The sequence below is a fragment of the Somniosus microcephalus genome, unplaced genomic scaffold (genome assembly GCF_052327205.1).
Source record: "Somniosus microcephalus isolate GS21.2 unplaced genomic scaffold, FLI_Smic_1.0 unresolved_chr2, whole genome shotgun sequence".
Classification (NCBI taxonomy): Eukaryota; Metazoa; Chordata; class Chondrichthyes; order Squaliformes; family Somniosidae; genus Somniosus; species Somniosus microcephalus.
The window spans coordinates 42,010,411-42,026,835 of record NW_028225180.1 but is presented as its reverse complement, the minus strand read 5'-3'; positions in this window follow the sequence as shown (position 1 = coordinate 42,026,835).

Below are 16,425 nucleotides of genomic sequence, written 5' to 3'. Positions count from 1 at the left end.
TATAAGGGAGAACCAGTGGAAGTGGTGTATTTGGACTTTCAGAAGGCTTTCGATAAGGTCCCGCATAAGAGACTAGCGTGCAAAGTTAAAGCACATGGGATTGGGGTTAAGGTATTGACTTGGATAGAAAACTGGTTGGCAGACAAGAAGCAAAGATTTGGAATATACATGTCTTTTTCCGAGTGGAAGGTAGTGACTATTGGGGTACCGCAGGGATTGGTGCTAGGACCTCAGTTATTCACAATATATATTAATGATCTAGACAAGGGAACTAGATGTAATATCACCAAGTTTTCAGACTACACAAAGCTGGGTGGGCGTGTATGCTGTGAGGAGAATGCAGATAAACTGCAGTACTATTTGGACAGGTTAGGCGATTGGGCAGATGCATGTCAGATGTGGTATAATGTGGATAAATGCGAGGTTATCCACATTGGTGGCAAAAACAGGAAGGCAGATTATTGTCTGAACGGTAATAGATTGGGAAAAGGGGAAGTGCAACGAGAACTGGGTGTCCTTGTGCACCAGTCGCTGAAGGTAAGCATGCAGGTGCAGCAGGCGGGTAAGAAGGCAATGGTACACTGGCCTTCATAGCGAGAGGATTCGAGTAGAGGAGCAAGGATATCTTGCTTCAGCTGTACAGGGCCTTGGTGAGGCGACACCTTGAGTATTGTGTGCAGTTTTGGTCTCCTTATCTGAGGAAGGATGTTCTTGCCATGGAGGGCGCACAGCGAAGATTCACCAGACTGATTCCTGGGGTGGCAGGAATTACGTAGCAAGAGAGATAGGGTAGATTAAGCTATATTCGCTAGAGTTTAGAAGAATGACAGGGGATCTCTTTGAAACTTATAAAATTCTAACAGGACTAGACAGACTAGATGCAGAACGGCTGTTCCCGATGGCGGGGGAGTCCAGATCCAGGGGACACAGTCTAATGATAAGGGGTAAGCCATTTTGGACTGAGATGAGGAGGAATTTCTTCACCCAGAAAGTGGTGAACCTGCGGAACTCTCTACCACAGAAGACAGTTGAGGCCAATTCATTAAACATATTCAAGAGGGAGTCAGATATATTCCTTAACGCTAAGGGGATCAAGGGATATGGGGAGAAAGCAGGGACAGGGTACAGAATTTGGATGATCAGCCATGATCTCATTGAATGGAGGAGCAGGTTCGAGGGGCCGAATGGCCTACTCCTGCTCCTATCTTCTTTGTTTCTATGTTTTTATGTTTCTATGAAGTTAGCTTAACTTACACGTGAGTATCGCTCACCGATCGGGACTCTGCGTCCTCCTTCAGAATTCGCCAGCCTTTCTGATGGGACACTTGTCTAACACTGCGGGGTGTGTCTGATATAACCGGTTAGCTGGCGGGTTGGAGTTTGGCCCTGTTCTTTCACTAGCTTCTCAAAGCAGCAGTCCAAACATTTTATCTGCTCTGCAGCTGTTTTCGTCAGTTCAGTTCCGAGGAGAACAGCAGATATTTGAAAGAATTCGGGAATGCTGACCTTGAATGTAAGGCTGGATATTACACTTAGACCTATAAGTGGAGGGGTGCTCCGTGTGCCCATAACTGATGATTATCTTATCGGAAGATTAGCCGTTTGAAGTGACTGATTAGTCACTAACATTGGACAGTAGTTTTTTAATATGCACTGATTATTCAATTATCCCAAAGTAATCTCGAAGCGATAATTTCTTATCTTGTTCATTGTTTCATGAAGCCAAGTACCAAAAGAACATATTAATCTGTTGAATTGTTTTTATTCATTCTAGGCATGTGTGCGTCGCTGGAAAGCTCGGCATTTAATGCCCATCCCGAGTTGTCTTGGATACAGCTAACAGGCTCACTAGTCCACTTCAGATGGGCCGTTAGGACTCAGCCATGTTGGTGTTGAACTGGAGTCACACAGAGGCCCAGACCGGGTGAGGAATACATCTTTCATTCTGTAAAGGGCACCAGTGAACCAGTTGCGTTTTAAAACAACCCAAAGCTTTAAGATTGGTATTACGAATGCCAGCCTTTCTTTTCCAGAACCTTTCAGAAACCGAATTCAAATTCTCAAGTTGGCTTGGCGGGATTTCAGCTCATGTTCTCTGAATTATTGCTGGAGGACACCAAGTCCAGTAGAGTAAGCATGAAATTACCATATCCGATCAAATTGGCTGAATTGTGTTTTTATTCATCAAACACTAGAACCCCTGGTGCGTGTTGCCTCAACTTATGACATTGCAAAATTATGAGTTATCAATTGTGTGTATATAAATTCCAAACAGATTCTCTATAAACGGGTTAATGATTTGGCGAGACATAGGGAGCAGGGAAGCTTTTGGAGATTGCATCTAACAGGTTAAGTGTCCTTCCCACTAATGATCTTGAACAGAACCGTGATGAATGGGGTCTGTTCCTACTCGGACCGCAGGCTGTCGGTGCAATTATCTTTGTTGGTATGAATGCAGAAGGGAAATTTGCACATATTTATACAAACACTTGACAGAAATGTAGTTGGAGACGATTAATTTATTTACCTTTTGGGCCTGGATTGAAGAAGGAAATCAGGGCGTTGAATTCCCTTCTCTCCTTCTTAAGTGTCAGCTGTGGCTCAGCTGGTAGCTCCCTCACCTTTGAATCAGAAGTTTGCCAGTTCAAGTCCCACTCCAGAGACTTGAACACAAAAATCTTAGCTGACACTCCAATGGAGTGCTGTACGGTCGGAGGTGCCGTCCTTCAGTTGATAAATAGGCTACATGGGATACACAGCACAGAAACAGGCCATGTCTGCATTTATGCTCCACTCAAGTCTCCTCCCATCTTTCCTCAACTAAATGTATCAGCACAATGTCTATTCTCTTCTCCCTCAAATGCTTGTCTAGCCTCTCCTTAATAAACATCTGTACTATTGGCCTGTTGTAGCCAGTTCCACATTCTCGCCACTCACTGGGTAAAGACATTTATTCCTGAATTCCCTATTTGATTTCTTGGCGACTATCTTATATTGATGGCCTCCAGTCACGCTCTTCCCAACAAGTGGAAACACTACTAACTGGTTAGGTTAGCCTGAGGCCACGTCAGCCCTCTCAAGTAACGTAAAATATGCCTCAGCGCTATTTCGAAGAAGAGCAGGGGGGATTTCCCCAGCTTCCTGGTCAATCAATATCACTGAAAACATTATTTGGTCAATATCACATTGCTGTTTGTGGGAGCTTGCTTTGCGCGTATTGGCTGCCGACTTTCCTACATTATAATGGTGACTGCACTTGAAAGAAAGCATTTATTGGATATCAAGCACTTTGGGTCCTCCAGTGGTCGAGAAAGGCGCTATATAAATGCATGTCTTTCTTTTTGTTTCCTTCTTTTTTCTATCTGGGCTGTTGTTGGAAGTTCGTTTCTCAAAGCCTGACTGCAGATGTTCGATTATCTCACTGTATATCAGAGATATGGGCTGTCCAGAAAGCTGCCACTGCATTTCACTTCGGCAGTTGAAGTGGGTCAAATGTAGAATATCACAGTGGGGTAGAATCTCGGGAATAGTCATCATAGTATCATAATGCTTAGATTAGATATTGAGAAGGACAATGAGCAATACAGAATTTAAAGGAAGAATAACTGGAGGAGGGTTACTTTCAGCGAATTGAGGAGGGATCTGTGCCGGGTAAACTGGGAGGCTGAATTGTAGTGGAGCAATGGGCGGACCTTAGAGGTAAGATGTTTCGGGTACAGTCTCGGTACATTCCCAGAAGGGAGAAAGGGAGGGCGACCATAACCAGAGCTCCCTGGATGATGAAGGGGTTAGACTATGATGAAGCATATAACGGGGCATATGACAGATGTCAGCTTGATAATAAAAGCGAGAAGCAGGCTGAATATAAAAAAGCAAAGAGGAGAAGTGAAAACGGAAATAATAGAGGGAAAGTGACAGTACGAGAATAGATTGGCGCTTTACATAAAAGGGAAACCAAAGGGCACCTGTCGGCATACTAACAAAAAAAGGTATGTCATATGAACAAATCGTGCAAAAATGTTGATCTATTTGTAGAGGCAGAAGGCATTGCTGAGGTAGTAAATGAGCACTATTCATCAGTGTTTACCAAGAAGAGAACTTTGCCGAAGCTGCCATAAACACAAAGATTGTCGGGACACTGAATGAGATAAAACAAATAAAGTGGATGTCATAGAAAGGCTGGCTGTAGCTGAAGGGGATAAGTCAAATGGTCTGGTTGGGTTCCATCATAGGTTACACAGGGAAGTAAGGTAGAAATTGCGACGTTGCAGACCACAATCTTCTTATCCTCTCTAGATACATAAAATCATACAAGCATATAAAGTTACACCACGGAAGGAGGCCATTCGGTTCGTCGTTTCCGTGCGGCCGAAGAAGAGTTATCCAGCTTAATCCCACATTCCAGCTCTTTGTCCATAGCCTTGTAGGTTACAGCACTTCAAGTCTATATCCCTGTACTTTTAAAATGAAATGGGTGTTTATGCCTTTACCGGCCTTACAGGCAGTGAGTTCCAGACCCCCACCACCCTCTGGGTTAAAAGGGTTCTCCTCATCATGCCTCTAATCCTTCTACCAATTACGTCAACTCTATGCCCCCTTGTTGTTTACCTCTCTGCTGGGGAAATAAGTCCTTCCTCTCCGCTCAATCTAGCCACCTCATAAATTTGTACACCTCAATCAAGACTCCCCTCAGCCTCCTCTGTTCCAAAGAAATCAAACCCAGCCTATCTAATATTTTCTCATTGCTAAAATTCACCAGTCCTGGCAACAGCCTTGTAAATCACGTTTTCCCTGTAATGTGGTGACCAGAACTATACGCAGTACTCTAGATGTGGGCTAACTATCGTTTTGATACAGTTCATGCATAACATCCCTGCTCTTATATATAATGCTTCAGTTAATAAAGGAAAGTATCCCGAATGTCTTCTTAGCCAACCTTGTCTGCCTGTCCTGATACCTTCTGAAATCTGTGGACATACACTCCAATGTTCCCCTGTTCCCCAGCACTTCTCAGTACCCTACAATTTATTTTGCATTCCCTTGACTTGTTAGGCCGCCCCAAATACATTACTTCGCACTTCACCAATTGAATTCCAGTTGCCACTTTCTTGCCCATCTGCAGTCTACAGCTTTCTTCCTCACAATGAACCGCACGGGTATTTTTATATCATCTGCAAACGTTTTAATCTTGCCCCCTACATTGAAGGCTAACACAATGATATAAACCACAAAAAGCAAGGGAACTAGCATTGAGCCCTGCAGAACCACACTGGAAACAGACTTCCTGTCACAAAAACATCCGTCGACCATTACCATTTGATTCCTGCCACTGAGTGAATTTTGGATCAAAGTTGCCAGATACAAGGGTGATGCCAGAGGACAGGAGGATTGCAAATGTTGCATCCTTGTTCTAAAAAGGGAACAGTATGGCAATTATAAATAAGTCAGTTTAACATCGGTGGTGGTGTATGGCAGAGTGCGGGAACCCATGGGACTGGGATCTGACAGAGTTCAGGAACCCGGGGAATGAGACCTGACAGAGTGTGGGAACCCGTGGGACTGAGATCTGACAGAATGAGGGAACCCGTGGGACTGGGATATGGCAGAGTGTGGGAAATGGAGGAACTGGGATCTGGCAGAGTGCGGGAACCCGTGGGAATGGGACCTGGCAGAGTGCGGGAAACACTGGGATTAGTATCTGGCAGAGAGTGGGAATATGTGAGACTGGGATCCAGCAGAGTGCGGGAACACATGGAACTGGAAACTGGCAGAGTGTGGGAACCCATGGGATTGGAAACTGGCAGAGTGTGGGAACCTGTGGGAGTGTGATTTGGCAGAGTGCGGGATGCCATGGGACTGGGAACTGGCATAATGTGCGAATCCATGAGGCGGGGATCTGGCAGTGTGTTGGAACACATGGGACTGGGATCTGGCAGAGTGTGGGAACCCGGGAGACTGGAATCTGGCAGAGTTTAAGATCCGTGGGACTGTGATCTGGCAGAGTGCGGGAACCCGTGGTACTGGCATTTGGCAGAGTGTGGGAACCCGTGGGATAGGGATCTGGCAGAGTGCCGCAAACCCTGGGACTAGGATCTGGCAGAGTGCGGGAGCCTGTGGGACTGGGAACAGGCAGAGGATGGGAAACTGTGGGAATGGGATCTGGCGGAGTGTGAGAAAACGTACGATGGGATCTGGCAGAGCGTTGGAACCTGTGGGACTGTGATTGGCAGAGTGTGGGAATCTGTGGGACTGCGATCTGCAAAAGAGTGGGATCCCCTGGGGCTGGGATCTTCCAGAGTGTGGGAAACTGTGTGACTGGGATCTGGCATTGTGTTGGAAGCCGTGGGACTGTGACCTGGTAGAGTGTGGGATCCATTGGGACTGGGATCCGGCAGAGTGTGGGAACTCGTGAGACTGGTATCTGGCAGAGTGCATAAACTCGTGAGACTGGAATCTGGCAGAATGCGGGAACCCGTCAGATTGGGATCTGGAAGATTACGTAAACCCTGCGACTGAGACCTGGCAGAATGTGGGAACCACTCTGACTGGGATCTGACAGAGCGCAGGAAACCATTGGACTGTAAAATGGAAAAGTGCAGGAATCCATGGGACTGGTATATGGCAGAGTAAGGGAACCCATGGGACTGGGAACTGGCATAGTGCGGAATTCCGTGGGACTTGGAACTGGCAGAGTGAGTGAACCCATGGGACTGGGATTTGGCAGAGTATGGGAAAAACTGGTACTGGGATCTGACAGAATGTGGGATCCTGTGCGACGGGGATCTGGCAGAGTGCTGAAAACCCGGGGACTGAGATCTGGCAGAATGAGGGAACCTGTGGGACTAGGATCTAGCAGAGTACGGAATCCTGTGGGGCTGGAATCTTGCAGATTGTGGGAACCCGTGGGACTGGGAACAGGCAGAGAATGGGAAACTGTGGGAATGGGATCTTGCAGAATGCGGTAATCTTTGGGACTGGGATCTGCAGAGTGCGGGAATCTGTGGGACTGCGATCTGCAAGAGAGTGGGATCCCCTGGGACTGGGACCTGGCAGAGTGTGGGAAACCGTGTGACTGGGATCTGGCATTGTGTTGGCAGCCATGGGACTGGGACCTGGCAGCGTGTGGGATCCCATGGGGCTGGGATCCGGCAGAGTGCGGGAACCCATGAGACTGGGATCTGGCAGAATGCGGGGACCCGCTGGACTGGGATCAGGCAGAGTGTGGGAACCCACCGTGCTGGGAAATGGCAGAGTGTGGGAACCCGTAGGATTAGGATCCATCAGAGTTTGGGAAACCATGGGACTGGGATCAGGCAGAGTGTGGGCACCTGTGGGACTGTAATCTGGCAGAGTGCGGGTACCCGTGACACTGGGATCTGGCACAGTGCGGGAAACCTTGGGATAGGCATCTGGCGGAGAGTGGGAACATGTGGGACTGGGATCCAGCAGAGTGCGGGAACCCGTGGGACTCGGATCTGGAAGAGTGTGGGAACCCATTACACTGGGATCTTGCACAGTGCGGGAATCCCTGGGATTGGCATCTGGCGGAGAGTGGGAACACCTGGGACTGGGATCCAGCAGATTGTAGGGACCCGTGGGATTGGGGTCTGGTAGAGTGCGGGATCCCATGGGACTGGAAACTGGCAGAGTGCGGGATCACATGGAATTGGAAACTGGCAGAGTGCGGGAACACGTGGGAGTGTGATTTGGCAGAGTGCGGGATGCTGTGGGACTGGGAATTGGCATAGTCTGGGAGCACATGGTACTGCAATCTGGCAGAGTGCGGGAACACATGGGATTGGAAACTGGCAGAGTGCGGGAACCCGTGGGAGTGTGATTTGGCAGAGTGCAGGCTGCCATGGGACTGGCATCTGACATAGTCCGGGAACCCATGGTACTGCAATCTGGCAGAGTGCGGGAAACCGAGGGACTGAGATCTGGCCGAGTGCAGGAAACTGTGGGACTGGTATCTGGCAGAGTTTGGGAACCCATGGGTCTCGGATCGGGCAGATTGTGGGGACCTGTGGGACTGGGATCTGGCAGAGTGCGGCAACCCGTGACACTGGGATTTGGCACAGTGCGGGAAACCCTGGGATTAGTATGTGGCAGAGAGTGGGAACACGTGGGACTGGGATCCAGCAGAGTGCGGGAACCCGTGGGACTGGGATCTGGCAGAGTGCGGGATCACATGGGTTTGGAAATTGGCAGAGTGCCACAACCCGTGGGTGTGTGATTTGGCAGAGTGCGGGATGCTGTGGGACTGGCATCTGGCATAGTCCGGCAACCCATGGTACTGCAATCTGGCAGAGAGTGGGAACACATGGGATTGGAAACTGGCAGAGTGCGGGAACCCGTGGGTGTGTGATTTGGCAGAGTGCGGGCTGCCATGGGATTGAGATCTGGCATAGTCTGGCATCCCATGGTGCTGCAATCTGGCAGAATGCGGGAACCCGAGGGTCTGAGATCTGGCAGAATGCGAGAACATGTGGGACTGGCACCTGGCAGAGTGCGGGAACCCGTGGGACTGTGATCTGAAAGAATGTGGGTACCCGTGGGACTGGGATATGTCAGAGTGTGGGAAACCGTGGGTCTGGGAACTGGCAGAGTGCGGGATCCAGTGGGATTGGGCTCTGGCATAGTGTGGGACGCCATGGGACTGGGATCTGGCAGATTCCCGATACCAATGGGACTGGGATCTGGAAGAGCGTGGGAACCCGTGAAATTGGGATCTGGCAGAGTGCGGGAATCCATGGGATAAGAATGAGGAAGAGTACAGGACCCCATGGGAATGGGAACTGGCATAGTGCTGGAACCCGTGGTACTGGGATCTAGCAGAGCATGGGAACCCGTGAGACTGGAATCTGGCAGTGTGTGTGATTCCATGGGACTGGGATCTGGCAGAATGTGGGAACCCATGAGACTGGAATCTGGCAGCGTGCGGTAATCCCTGGTAGTGGCATCTGGCAGAGTGCGGAAATCCCTGGCACTGGGATCTGGCAGAGTGTGGCAAAACCTGGGACAGGCATCTGGCAGAGTGTGGGAGCACGTGGGAGCGGGAACTGGCAGAGGATGGGAAACCGTGGAAATGGGATCTGGCAGATTGCGGGAACAGTTGGACTCGGATCATCGGTGTTTGGGAACCCGTGGGACTGGGATCTAGCAGAATGAGGGAACACGTGGGACTGGGATCTGGCAGAGTGCAGGAACTCGTGAGACTGGGATCTGGCAGATTACGGGAAACCCTGGGACTGGGATCTGACAGAGTGGGTAATCCATGGGACTGGGATCTGGCAGTGTGCGGGAAACCCTGGGTCTGGAATCTGGCAGATTACGTAAACCCTGGGACTGTAATCTGGCAGAGTGCGGGAACTCGTGAGACTGGAATCTGGCAGAATGCGGGAACCCATGCGACTGGGATCTGGCAGATTATGTAAACCCTGGGACTGGGATCTGGCAGACTGCGGGAACCACTGTGACTGTGATCTGGCAGAGTGCGGGATCGTGTGGGGATGTATCTGGCAGAGTGCGGCAAACCCTGGGAATGAAAAGTGGCAGAGTGCGGGAACCCATGGGACTGTGAACTGAAATAGTGCGGAATCCCGTGGGACAGGGAACTGGCAGAGTGCGGGAACCCATGGGACGGGGATTTGGCAGAGTACGGGAATCAATGGGACTGGGAACTGGCAAAGAGTGTGAACCCGTGGGACTGAGTTCTGGCAGAGTGCAGGAACCCATGGGAATGGGATCTGGCAGAGTGGGTGAACCCATGGGATTGGGACATGGCGAAATGCGGGAATAAAAGGGACTAGGATCTGCAGAGCACAGGAATCCATGGGAATGGGATCAAACAGGGTGCACAAACTCTTGGGACTGGGTCCTGGCAGAGTACGGGAACCCATGGGACTGGGATCTGGCAGAGTGCAGGAAATCTTGGAACTGGGATTTGCCAGAGTGCGGGATCCCATGGGAATCGGTTCTGGAAGAGTGCGGGAACACATGGGCCTGCGATCTGGCAAAGTACGGGAACACATGGGGCTGGTGTCTGGCAGAGTGCGGGAACCCATGGGCTTGGGAACTGGCAGAGTGTGGGAACCCATGGGATTGGGATCTGGCAGAGTCTGGGATTCCAAGGGACTCGGATCTGGCAGAGTGTGGGATCCTGTGGGACTGGGATCTAGCATAATGAGGGAACACGTGGGACTGGGATCTGGCAGAGTGCAGGAACTCGTGATACTGGGATCTGGCAGATTATGGGAAACACTGGGACTGGGATCTGACAGAGTGGGTAACCCATGGGACTGGGATCTGGCAGTTTGCGGGAAATCCTGGGACTGGAATCTGGCAGAATATGTAAACCCTGGGACTGTAATCTGGCAGAGTGCAGGAACTCGTGAGACTGGAATCTGGCAGAATGCGGGAACCCGTGCGACTGGGATCTGGCAGATTATATAAAGCCTGGGACTGGAATGTGGCAGAGTGCGGGAACCACTGTGACTGTGATCTGGCAGAGTGCGGGATCCTGTGGGGCTGTAGCTGGCAGAGTGCGGGAAACACTGGGACTGTAAAATGGCAGAGTGCGGGAACCCGTGGGACTGGGAACTGACATTGTGCGGAATCCCGTGGGACTGGGAACTGGCAGAGTACGGGAACCCATGGGAATGGGATTTGGCAGAGTACAGGAAAAATTGATACTGAGATCTGACAGAGTGTGGGAACCTGTGGGACAGGGATCTGGAAGAGTGCGGGAATCAATGGAACTGGGAACTGGCAGAGTGTGTGAACCCGTGGGACTGAGTTCTGGCAGTGTGCAGGAACCCATGGGAATGCGATCTGGCAGAGTGGGGGAACCCGTGGGATTTGGACCTGGCGGAATGTGAGAATAAAAGGGACTGGGATCTGGCAGAGCACAGGAATCCATTGGACTGGGATCCAGCATAGTGCACAAACTCGTGGGACTTGGACCTGGCAGAGTACGGGAACCCATGGGACTGGGATTTGGCAGAGTGGGGGAACCCCTGGGATTGGGATACGGCAGAGTGCGGAAACACGTAGGACTGTGGTCTGACAGAGCATGGGAAGCCATGTGACCGGGATCTGGCAGAGTGTGGGAACCCGTGGGACTGGGATCTGGCAGAGTGCGGGATCCTGTGACACTGTAATCTGGCAGAGTGTGGGATCCCATCACACTGCGATCTGGAAGAGTGTGGGATCCCAAGGGACTGGGTGTTGGCGGAATGTGGGAACCCTTGGGACTGGGATATGGCAGGTTGTGGAATCACGTGGGATTGGGTTCGGACAGAGCATGGGAACCCCTGTGACTGGGAACTGGCAAAGTGTGGGAATCCATGGGACTGAGATTTGGCAGAGTACCGGAATAACCAGGACTGGGATCTGGCAGAGTGCAGGAATCCATGGGAATGGGATCCGGCAGTGTGCGCGAGCTCGTGGGACTCAGGCCTGGCAGCGTGTGGGAACCCGTGGGACTGTAAACTCGGAGAGTGCGGGAAACTGTGGTACTGGGATCTGTCAGAGGGCAGGATCCCGTGGGACTGGGATCTGGCAGAGTGGGGGAACCCCTGAGATTGGGATATGGCAGAGTGTGGAAACACATGGGACTGGGCTCTGACAGAGCATGTGAACACATGTGACCAGGACCAGGCAGAGTGTGGGAAGCCGTGGGAATGGGATCTGGCAGAGTGCGGGATCCTATGACACTGTAATCTGGCAGAGTGCGGGACCCCATTACACTGCGATCTGGAAGAGTGTGGCATCCCGTGGGACTGGGTCCTGGCAGAGTGCAGGAACATGTGAGACTGGGATCTGGCAGAGTGCGGAATTCCATGGGACTGGAAACTGGCAGAGTGTGGGAACCCCTGGGACTGGGATTTGGCAGAGTGTGGGAACCCATGGGAATGAGAACTGGCAGAGTGCAGGAAACCATGGAACTGGGATTTGCCATAGTGCGGGATCCCTTGGGAATCGGTTCTGGAAGAGTGTGGGAACACATGGGCCTGGGATCTGGCAGAGTACGGGAGCACATGGGGCTGGTGTCTGGCAGAGTGCGGGAAAACTTGGGACTGGAATCTGGCAGAGGGAGGGAATCTGTTGGACTGGGAGCTGGCATAGTGCGGAAATCCATGGGACTATAAACTGGCAGATTGTGGGAACCCGTGGGTTTGGATTCTCACAAGTGTGGGAACCCGTGGGGCTGGGATATGGCTGAAGGTGGGAAACCATGAGAATGGGATCTAGCAGAGTGCGGGAACCTGTGGGACTGGGAACTCGCAGTGTGTTCAAAAGCGTGGGACTGGGATCTGGCAGAGTGTGGGAACACTAAAGACTGGGATCTGCCACAGTGCGAGAATCTGATAGAAGGGCATCTGGCAGAGTATGGAAAACCCTGGGACTGGGATCTGACAGAGTGTGGGAACCCATGGGACTGGGATCTGGCAGAGTGCGGGAACCCATGGGACTGGGATCCGACAGAGTGCGAGAAAAGCTGGGACTTGGATCTGACAGAGTGCGTGAACCCATGGGTCTGGTATCTGGCAGAGTGCGGGAACCCATGGGACTGGGAACTGGCATGGTGTGGGAACCTTTGGGACAGGAATCTGGCAGAGTGCGGTAACCCTTGAGACTGGGAACTGGCAGAGTGTGGGAACCAGTGTGGCTGGGATCTGGCAGAGTGTGGGAAACCTTGGGACTGGGATCTGGCAGAGTGCGCTAACCCGTGGGACTGGGAAATGGCAGAGTGCGGGAACCAATGGGACTGGGAACGAGCATGGTGTGGGAACCCGTGGGACAGGAATCTGGCAGAGTGCGGGAGCCCATGAGACTGGGATCTGGCAGAGTGTGGGAACCAGTGGGGCTGGGATCTGGCAGAGTGTGGGACCCCATGGGACTAGGATCTGGCAGAGTACGCTATCCCGTGGGACTGGGAAATGGCTGTGTGCTGGAACAATTCAGACTGGGATCTAGCAGAGTATGGGAACCCTTGGGACTGGGAAATGTCAGTGTGTTGGAATCCATCAGACTGGGATCTGGCAGAGTGGGAGAAATCAAGATAGGGGGATCTGGCAATGCCCGGGAACACGTGGTACTGGGACCTGGCATTGTTCGGGAACCCACGGGACTGGGATCTGGCAGAGTGTGGGAACCACTTGGACTGGGATCTGGCAGAATGAGGAAATACGTGATACTGGGATCTGGCAGAGTGCGGGAACCCTGAGGCTCGGATTTGGCAGAGTGTGGAAAACGTTGGAATGGAATCTGGCAGAGTGCGGGAAAACGTTACAATGTGAACAGGCAGAGTGCAGAAAACCATGGGACTGGGATCTGGCAGAGTACGGGAAACCCGGGGACTTGGATCTGACAGAGTGCAGAAACCCGTGGGAATGGGATCTGGCAGAGTGCAGGAACCTGTGGGACTGGGATCTGCAGAGTGAGGGAACCCATGGGACTCGGATCTGGCACAGTGTGGGAACCCGTGGGACTGGGATCAGGCAGTGTGCAGGAATTCGTGGGACTGGGATCTGGCAGAGTGCGGAAAGCTATGGGACTGGGATCTGGCCGTGTGTGGGTTCACGTGGGTCTGGGACCTGGCAGAGCATGGGAACACGTGCGATTGCGATCTGGCAGAGTGCAGGATCCTGTGACACTGGAATCTGGCAGAATGCGGCAACACATGGCACTGAGAACTCGTAGAGTGCGGGATCTCGTGGGACTGGGATCTGGCAGAGTGTGGGAACAAGTGAGGTTTGGACCTGGCAGTGAGCAGAAATCCATCGGACTGGAAACTGGCAGCTTGTGGGACTCGGATTTGGCAGAGTGCGGGAACCCATGGGACTGGGAACTGGCAGAATTCGGGAATCCATGTGACTGTAAATTGGCAGAGTGCGGGAAACTGTGGAATTGGGATTTGGCAGAGTGCAGGTTCCCTTGGGACTTAGTTCTGGCAGAGTGTGGGAAACCGTGGGGCTGCAATCTGGCGGAGTGCGGTAATCCCGAGGGACTGAGAACTGGCAGGGTGCGGAAACCCGTGGGGCTGGGATATGGCAGGATGCGGGAACAGGTGGGAATTGGGACTGGCAGAGTGCGGGTACCCATGGGACTGGTAACTGGCAGAATGTGGCACACTGTGGGATTTGGATCTGGCAGAGTGTGGGAATGCAAGGGACTCGGATCTGGCAGAGTGCGGGAAATCTTGGAACTGGAATCCGGCAGAGAGTCAGAATTCATGGGACTGGGATCTGTCAGATTGTGGTAAACCGTGGGACTGGGATCTGTTAGAGTGCGCGAACTCTTGGGACTTGGACCTGGCAGTGTGATGGGAACTCATGGGACAGGGACATGGCAGTGTGTTGGAACCCGTGCGACTGTAAACTGGCAGAGTACGACAAACCATGGGACAGGGATCTGGCAGAGTGTGGGAACCCGAGGGTCTGGGATCTGGCAGTGTGCGGGAACCCGAGCGATTGTGATCTGGCATAGTGTGGGAAACAGTGGGATTGGTATCTGGTGGAGAGTGGGAATCCATGGGACTGGGATCCGTCACAGTTTGGGAACCCATGGAACTGGGATTTGGTGGAATGTGGGAACACGTGGGACTGAGATCTGGCAGAGTGTGTGAACCCATGGGAATGGGATCTGGCAGAGTGCGGGAACCCGTGGGAAAATGATTTGGCAGAGTGCGGGAACCCATGGGTCTGGGATCTAGCAGAATGCGTGAACTCTTGGGACTGGGACCAGGCAGCGTGTGGGATCCTGTGGCTCTGTAAACTGGCAGAGTGCGGGAAACTGTGGGACTGGGATCTGGCAGAGTGTGGGAACGCATGGGGCTGGGAAATGTCAGGGTGTTGGAACCCGTGGGAATAGGATCTGGCAGAGTGCGGGATCCCATGGGATTGCTATCGGGCGGAAAGTTGGAATCGTGGGGCTGAGATCCGGCATAGTGCGGGATAACGCAAACTGGAATCGTTCAGAATTTGGGCTCCCAAATAACTGGGTTCAGCGTAAAGTGGGAACCCATGGGACTGGGATCTTGGAAAGTGAGGGAATCCATCAGACTGAAAACTGGCAGAGTGCGGGAAATCGTGGAATTGGGATTTGGCAGAGTGCGGCATCCCATGGGACTGGGTTCCGGCAGAGTGTGGGAACCCGTGGGATTAGAATCTGGTGGAGTGCAGTAACCCGAAGGACTGAGATCTGGCAGAGTGCAGGAACCCATGGGACTGGGATCCATCAGAATTTGAGAACCCATAGCACTGGAGACTGGTAGAGTGTGGGAATCCATCGGACTGAAAACTGGCAGAGTTTGAGAAACCGTGGGAAAGAGACCGGGCAGAGTACGGGAACCCATGGGACTGGAACTGACATAGTGTGGGAACCCATGATACTGGGAACTGGCGGAGTGTGGGAACCCGTTGAACTGAGATCTGGCAGAGTGCGGGGACCCATGGGGCGGGGATCTGGCTGGGCACGGAAATCTGTGGGACTGGGATCTGGCAGAGTACGGGTAAATGTGGGAAAGTGAACTGTCAGAGTGCGCTTTCCCGTGGGAAAATAAATTGGCAGAGTGTAGGAAACTGTGGGACTGGGATCTGGCACAGTATGGGGACCCTTGGGCCTGGGAATTGGCATAGTGTGGGGACCCGTGCTACTGGCATATGGCAGTGTGTTGGAAATCGTGGGACTGAGATCCGGCAGAGTGCGGGAACACTTGGACTGGGAACCGTCAGAATTTGAGACCCTAAGGAACTGAGATTTGGCATAAAGTGGGAACCCATGGGGCTGGGAACTGGTGGAGTGTGGGAATCCTTCAGACTGAAAACTGGCAGAGTGCAGGAAACCGTGGAACTGTGATTTGGCAGAGTGCGGCGTCCCGAGGTACTGAGATCTGGCAGAGTGCGGGAACCCCTGGGACTGGATCTGGCAGAGAGCGGGAACCTGTGGGACTGGGATCTGGCAAAATGTGGGAACCCATGGGACTGGGATCTGGCAGAGTGTGGGAAACCATGGGACTGGGATCCATCAGAGTTTGGGAACCCGTGGCACTGGGATTTGGTAGAATGTGGGAACACGTGGGATGGGATTTGGCAGAGTGTCTGAACCCATGGGAATGGGATCTGGCAGAGTGCGGGAACACTTGGGACTAGAATCTGGAAGAGTGCAGGAACCCATGGGACTGGGATCTGGCAGAATGCGGGAACATTTGGGACTGGGATCTGGCAGAGAGCAGGAACCAGTGGGCCTGGGATCTGGCAGAGTACGGGAAAACATGGGAGTGGGAACTGGAATAGTGTGAGAACCCGTGATACTGGAAATTAGCAGAGTGTGGGAACACATTGGACTAGAATCTGGCAGAGTGCGGGAACCCGTGGGACTGGGAGCTGCAGAGTGTGGGAACCCATGGGACTTGGAGCTGGC